The following is a 7,615-nucleotide window of genomic DNA, read 5'->3' as shown; positions in this document are numbered from 1 at the left end:
CAGGAACAAGAGGCCCTGTAGGCCCGGCCAGGCCTCAACTCCCCCCACAGGAGTGAGACCGGCCTTGTGGGATTCTGCTGTCTCCAAACCTCTCTGGAAGGGAAGAGAGGAAGAGGTTTCTCTCTCCATCTATTTATATGCTGGGTTACGTAAAGGAATAGGATGGAATACTTCCTTCCTTCCTTCCTGGTGACCAGGAAGGAAGGCCTAAACTCAAAACCATTACAAACATACAAAATATTTAGGAATTTTAAAACCAAACAGCACTGCTACTGTGTGCAATATGCAGTACCTGAGCAAAGATGAAACTGTGAAACTTATGAGAAGACTTGTGAAATATCCACTGGGTTACATATTGGTACCTTGTTCTGGCAATACTGCAACTGTCATTTTATTCCTTTGTTTGCACAAAACCAAACTGAACAAAAGGATCATTGTACAGTTTTCCCTGCTTTGATAGCAAGTGACAGTTTCAAGAAAATGGACTCTTCAGATGAAAATATTATTTTGCCAGGATCACTAATCCACTTGGATGATACTGACAGAAATAGGTTGCAATATGTACTGTAGTTTATAACATGGTTTGTATGTCTTACAAACCATCTTGTTCCTTTAAGACATCTCTCCAGATTAAGGGTTTCACTCAAGAGAAAGGAATCTATGACCTCCTAATCATCCAGGACCTTTAGAAAAGCAGTCTGCTCCTGTTACGGGCTAGTCTTTCTCTGGTAGCTGATGTGAAGGTAAGCAGAATTGTTTGTACTTGGTGTTTCTTTTAAAGAACCTTCCCCAGACAGTAATGTTAGTGTTCAACAGGTATTTACCTTGAACAGGATGCAAGAGTTGATCATAATGTGGCCCTAAAAAGGGAGGTAATTTATTTGAGAGAATAATTCTAAACATATGCACTTAGGATGAATTTAATTTCAGAAAAGGAGAACAAGGAGTATGTGAGACTTTCTCAGGAGCAAAACTCTTTGTATGATGGCTGTACTGGACTAAGTAAAATTTTCTGGGATTTCTTCTGAGGCAAGAACTTCCATTGTTAAGCAAATGTGCTAAAACCCAAATTAACTCTTTCTCTAGTCTATGTCAAACTCCCTTCTGCTTGAAAGGAGAAAAAATCCCAACAACGTTAAAGTAAATATTTAAGACTGTGCTTCAATGGAACCTGGTGCTTATAGACAAATTATAGTCCTGCATGTGCTTTTAAAAATGTGTAGATTTTATTTCAAAAAATTCCTTCTTCTGTAGAAATAACCCAGATGCCTAGAAAAATGCCTAGAAATGTGTATTTTGCACATATACTGAGCTGCTTCTATCTTGACAGACTGAACAACCCACGTCAAATCATGACTGAGAAACAGTTATTTCTCTGCATGACTCCTCTCCAGGCATGTTGTACTGCCATGGTCAGTAAAGATCCTTGTAATAGGGTCAATGTGCTGGCTATTATGAATCCTATTTTAAGCTATCAACCTGGAATGTCTGAGTGTGAGTCAATTGATTAGATCCAGTGTGGGAGTCATCCAGCTCACAAGAAACTGTGTGGATGCTCAGCATTGCAGCATGAAAGCCAGTTTTTGCCATCTACCCTCATGTTGTCAAGTTCACTGTTCTTAATTTTGGTGACTGAGTCATCAGTCTGACACGTAGTAAAGAAGCAGCTGTTCATTTTCTGCTATCTAAACATTTGTCATTGTTTATGCCTTTTAAAACATTCATCTTTTTTGGCTAAGACTCATCTTGACATCATTTTAAATCATGAAGGGCTAGAGGTGTTCATCAAGAAACAGATTAGAACACATAGTAGACCTGGGTAATTATTTAAGGCCCAAAAAGGCGTTACATGGTGCATTTTAACTGAAGCTTTAGTGGATTGCTAAATGAAATGAGTGGTTTAACGATAAAGACGTTGGAGTTAATCAATTGAGTACAACTATAGGGAGATTGTGTAAGCGGGTTTATGAGTTGAGAGACACATCTGCTTAGTCTTTGTTTAATAACAGATTTGACAACTAGCTAATGGTGCACAATATCTAATGTTCTTAGAAGGGGTGCTGGCACCATGAGTAGCCTGAAATTTGTTAGCATAACAAACCAGATATTTGTGATAATGAGAATAACTTTTGAATTAGAAGTATTATTTAAATCTTGTGGAGTTGGTATATAACACATCTTCCAAGTGTTTGATAATAACACCTAATTATTTGAAAAGTGGAAGCATGTATTTCAGAGTGATTAAAAATTTTACTTAATACAACATTTAATCTATCTTTTTTAGAAAATGCAGCAATGTCATTTTTAGTAAAAGTTCATAGCCTGTTCATAAAAAAGCACTGGGTATTTAAAACTGCTGGAATTCTTGTTTGACAAATCACCAAAGATCTAGAAAATTTTTAGGTCACTTGGCAGTAAAAAAAACCCCAAACCCCCAAACTACTGGTGGATTTGAAAATAGTTAGGTCACACTGATTGCAGAGTTTTTACTTTACAAGTCTAAAAGCAGAAATCCAAAACTGGTCCCAGTTTATACTAAGTAATTTTTGCTCAGCCTTCTCTGCACATAAAAATAATGTTAAGGAAAACACAGTCAAGGACAAGAAATTATTTGGGGGGAATGATAGTTTTTGGCAGTGCAAATACTAGGAGCAACTGAAGAGAATAAGATTTCTCAGTCAATATTATTGACTATGTCACAATCAGCACTTTCTTGCTATGCCCCTGACTCATCTCTGGTTGCCACATTACAGGGATGGTAAGAAGTAATTGAAACTCTTGCTCCACCTTGCCTTTAAGGAGGACATATCTCCTCTAGATTCTGCCCATGAACATACAATTCTCAGTTCTGTTTTGTTCTGTTTTGTTGCAGTAGGTTGATATAGATTTTCTTTCATGTGAAAGAAAAAAAGAGCAACACATACATGATTAATATAGCACCTGTTCAGAATGTAAACCTTGGAATTTAGCTGGAACCCTAAGACCTTTATGGGAAGGTCAAACTCAAAGCAACATTCATTATCACAGTCAATTCCTCTTTTAATTAAGTTCTAAGGTATCCAGTATTTGATCCATAGTCTACATTGATATTAAATATAAGTCAAATTGGTCTTTGTTCCTATTCAACATAATACTGCTCTCTGGTCTTCATCTAAAGGTGAAGGCATATGGTATGATTCTTAAGGTAGTCCTGTGCAGAGCCAGGAGTTGAATTTCTGTGACCCTTGTGGGTCCTTTCCAACTCAGGATATTCTATGATTCTGTGATTCTAAAGATACAGTTGTACATATCTGTCCCTAGTGTTGTTTCATGGAAATGCACTTCCTGTTGAACTCATATTCATTACGAGAACTAGGATCTCAGGCAAGCTCCACAATACATTGCAAATGTGCAAATACACACACACATATATTTATGTACTGGACCTATATTTTTTCTATATAATTGTCAATGTGTTCCTTTTGCATTCATGAAATATTATGGGCTCCCTCTGCTGGGCCAAAACAATATCTTTGTATTGTAGAGTCACTGTAAAGTGTTGGGAGCCCATTTAGCCTAAAGGAAAAGAAATGCTTGTTCTGTGTATCTAGGGTTGGTAGTTCAAATCTGGATTTCTTAGCTAATTTTGATTTCTTTCCAGTTTGTGGTTCTGTCTCAGAAACACTGTATTTTCAATGCTTAATTCTCAAACCTGAAAATAATTTAATTACGAAATATATTAATGAAAAGACTAAATAACCTGAATTAAAGCTGAAGGTTGAGGTTTCATGGATACATGATAACAGTAACCAAGAGGAACAATAGGTCTCCCAACTGAATCACACATATACTATTTTGATAGATTACTAAAACAATTATTTTTTTTTCAGAGTATTCTGCATGAAGTAGTTTTGCACACTAAACCTAGTTGCTCTGAAGAGTTTGCTGTGTCTATATCTCATAAGATGAATTGCTTGTTCAAAATCAGGACTGTACCTTGCTTGTTAGTACTTTTTCCGTAGAAATATTTTTTCATTTTTTTCTACAGTTTCTGTGAAATTATGGTGATCTCATCTCTGTGAAGTGAATAGTAAGCTTTCTTAATCCCTTCCTCTTTAGCATGCAATTTACTTAATATGGCTATTTTTTGCACTTGATACAATTATGAATTGATTTATTCTTATAACTTTCCCAAAACAGAGTCAAAATTTGCAGCAGATCTGAGCTATTTTATAGGTACAGGAAAGACAAGTCATAAGGGAAATGCTTTAGCTAAACAGAGATGGAATTTAAACATGGAAAATCATCAGAATAGGCTGAGAGACTGAAATGAGGTATATAAGCAATAGGTGATTATGTTAAACATGATTACATTATCCTGATTTGCAGACACAGTTGTATCTTACTCAAAGTAGTTACTTATTTGATGAACTCATTTTGTCAAAAGGGTTTTTTTGGGAGTTTTTTTCATCTAATGGAACGGTAAGCTTTTTTTCTTCTCGTCCACAAATCGTGTACCTTTTAGTACTGTTGTGTTGCTTTATTACCTCTTCTAAGAAGCCTCAACTTTCATTGAACTGTTAAGAAGATGAATATATCTCTGTGCTTAGTTGTGTTGTTAGAGGCAAATTTCCTATTAAAAGATTATGGCTCCCCAAACGGCACTGAAAAATGCCCTAGAACTCCAGAGCAAGAAATAATTTGTGACAGTGATCAGAAGAACTTCCAACAGAAAAGAAGAGGATAAGGGCAAAACTTTTAATTTGTTCACCTCTCTTACAAAGACCTGCTGAAAGGTGTCTCTAAGCTTAGTGTGTGTCATTGTGATCAGGTCCATTGTTTTGTTGTTCTGAGTGTAAACTGATAAAGCTTTACAAGATGAATCATGACTGACACTAAGCTGACCCCAAATGCATTTAGGAAGCTGATGAAGAGGAGCAGAGCCTTACACTGAACTGTTATCTTTTAGGAAGATAAGACTGTTTCAAATCCATATTCCAAACTGTCATCTCATTGTCAATAAATGAGGCAGAAGAGCAGTAACCTCTGCACGCATAGAGAGATGGGAAAACTTTTAATGAAAAAGTCTGGCTACAATACACTTCTCTTCTTAATGACAGTGGATGGCTACAGCCTTTGTTCTTAGAGTTTGCCACATTTTTCTGAAGTTCTAATTGCAGAATGGAGAACATAAATTGTACTTTTAACTCTGTTCCAATTAAAGAAAATGCCTGGGAAATAGAGAATATTTCCAAAACTCCAGAAGTTCTTGTCATCATGTCATCCTGTATTTACATAATAATATATCATTATAGAGAGAGAAACATGGAGATTGCTTCATACATTTAGTTATGTTGATTAATAGGCTGATGCTCATGTTCCGATGGTTTTTGCACTTACAGAATACATTCCTCTCATCTCCCCCAGTGAGGATTGTGATGATGGTGATGATGAAGATTATGCTTAGTTTCGAACAGGAGAAATAAGTCACAGTCTGAGAAGTAATTGAAAATAAAAATAGTGTTCTTATTTAAGCAGTTTTATTTTTTGCTCTTTTTTTTTTTTTTTTTTTTTTTTTTTTAATATGAACATGTTCCTTGGTGCATATAGCCTGCCTTTCACTCCAGGCAGGTGAAACTATTAAAAAAACCCAGACCATCAAATTCTCATCCTCAGGTAGGTTCTATCCCTTAGCAAATATGTTCTGGCATTGTAAGTTCTCAAACTGTTAAGCTCTATGCTGCAGTGTCAGCTAAATGCAGGGCAAATCTTTAGTTTTGCTCAGCAGCACCTTTTGTTTGAGGCTTTTATAGTACGTTTTCTTATGACTAGCTGTATGCACTGAATTATCTGCTTCTGTAAATTACCAAGAGAAATGAAAATAAAGTAGAATAAAAAGTAAATGCTTTGGGGTTCTTTTGCTGTTGATTTCTTTCCCTTTATGTTTGTCTTGGTTTGGTGATTTTGATGCCTTCTTTTTTGTTTGTTTTTTTTTTGGGGGGGGTGTGTGTGTGTGTTTTTGATAAGAAATAAAGCACATTAAAATTTGGGAGCAAATTCACATAGCATGTTTTTTGAATTCAAAGCACCAATTCGCTTTGTAAATTCCAGCTGGTGTCTGGGTTTTGCTTTCAGTTTTCAACATGTCTGATATTTGCTTCCAGAAGCAATCTGCTCTAATTTTCTTATTTCTATTCTTTCCAAAATGCACCATGAATCATGCTGATGCATGTTATTTTTCCAGTCATGTTCTAGAGTACTGATTTTCAACCCTTTTCATACACTTACATGATATGAAAAAAGAGAAAGAACTTTGGCATCACTTCTAGCTTTAATGAAAATCAGAATGATTGATTGATTTCTGAGGTGAGAAACAATGATCTTGTAAGTTAAATGGCATTAACTTGAATATAAAATCTAAACAGCCTTGGAGTGTTCTGCATGCTGCTGATCAGCAGTGGAAGACAAGTCCCATGCAAGTATTCGGATGATAAAAATTTAAACAGCCATAAATCTCTGTCTGGATTTTACAAAAGACCCTCTTTTTTCTGCTTTTCTCATGCAAATTTTTTTTTAATTCTTTCAAAAAATAGGAGAACTACTGCTCATTCAAACCCAGGTCTGTTTACAACAGAAGCCACCAAAACAAACTGAATCACCAAGCTATTCAAGGGCTTCCTGCCACTACTTTTGACTGCCCAATCCCATTTCTTCCATGTTTTCTCTCAAGATTCAAGTTTAAAGAGTCTATGGTCTCAATTAACCTGAATATGATACCATTCTGCTTTTCCTTAAATCTATTTTTTTCCTCTTTACTCTCTCCATTACAGAAACTGCACCTCATCATGGAGCAATTTGAAGGAGTCAAATCTGTGCTGCTTCAGATGCTCTACTGGCCAACTCACTGAGTTTGGGTACTTTAAAGCAGAACTGTGTTCTAAAACCTTTTGTTCTGTTAATGAACACACTTTTATTGTCTGTTTCCTAAAAGACTTTATTTAATATTATTATTGTGTTTTGCTGCTGCCTGAAGGACAGGAAAATAGTCTCATTTGCTGAACAGTATCTCCATGTTTTTCACTGTTGTGGAAATTAATTAAGAGATGTTGATTTTGAAGTTTTCCCACCTCCCCCACCCCTTAGTTTCTCAAATATTTAAACCATTTTTTGGCTTTTTTTTTTTTTTAAATATATTTCTCTCTGTTTGTAATAAGATTAATTATGTGTGGTGCACCACTGCTTATCCCCATGAAAGAAAATCTAAAACGAGGGATTTCAGCTTCAAGAAGGCTATTTTGTCCTGTTTCCGATGTTCTAAAGGGATTAATTTACCATATCGTATAGCCCTGGAAGACTGTGATAATTGAAAACATCCATATTCATTGCATGTTCAAAGGGATCTGTCTGACTTTGTAATGTAAAAAGTGCATTTTTAACCTGAACGGGGACCCGCATCTGGTATTGCTTAATCTTATTAGTCCGACAGTTCCAAAGCTTTAGTGTATAATCATTAGCTCATGTTAATCCTCAGACATGCCTCCAGCTTCAGCCTGTCAGAAGGAGTCCCTGTAGGGAAAATATGGAGGTGCTGATAGCACAACACCGACTAATCTTATCTTAAATGCTAGCAGCAGCC

At 36.0% G+C, this 7,615-nt stretch overlaps 1 long non-coding RNA gene across 1 annotated transcript; it reads left to right on the top strand.

The window, feature by feature from the left end:
* The first annotated feature begins 670 nt into the window (after positions 1-670).
* Positions 671-5,882, top strand: LOC127477323 (uncharacterized). The gene is made up of 2 exons (XR_007906924.1): positions 671-4,069; positions 5,382-5,882. It is a non-coding gene; the product is annotated as an uncharacterized LOC127477323 (long non-coding RNA).
* The last annotated feature ends 1,733 nt before the right edge of the window (positions 5,883-7,615 follow it).

Source organism: Manacus candei, unplaced genomic scaffold, assembly GCF_025592945.1.
Source record: "Manacus candei isolate 608988 ecotype Guabito, Panama unplaced genomic scaffold, ASM2559294v1 h1tg000051l, whole genome shotgun sequence".
Taxonomy (NCBI): Eukaryota; Metazoa; Chordata; class Aves; order Passeriformes; family Pipridae; genus Manacus; species Manacus candei.
The sequence above is the reverse complement of the archived record's forward strand: the minus strand, read 5'-3'. Positions and strand labels throughout refer to the sequence as shown.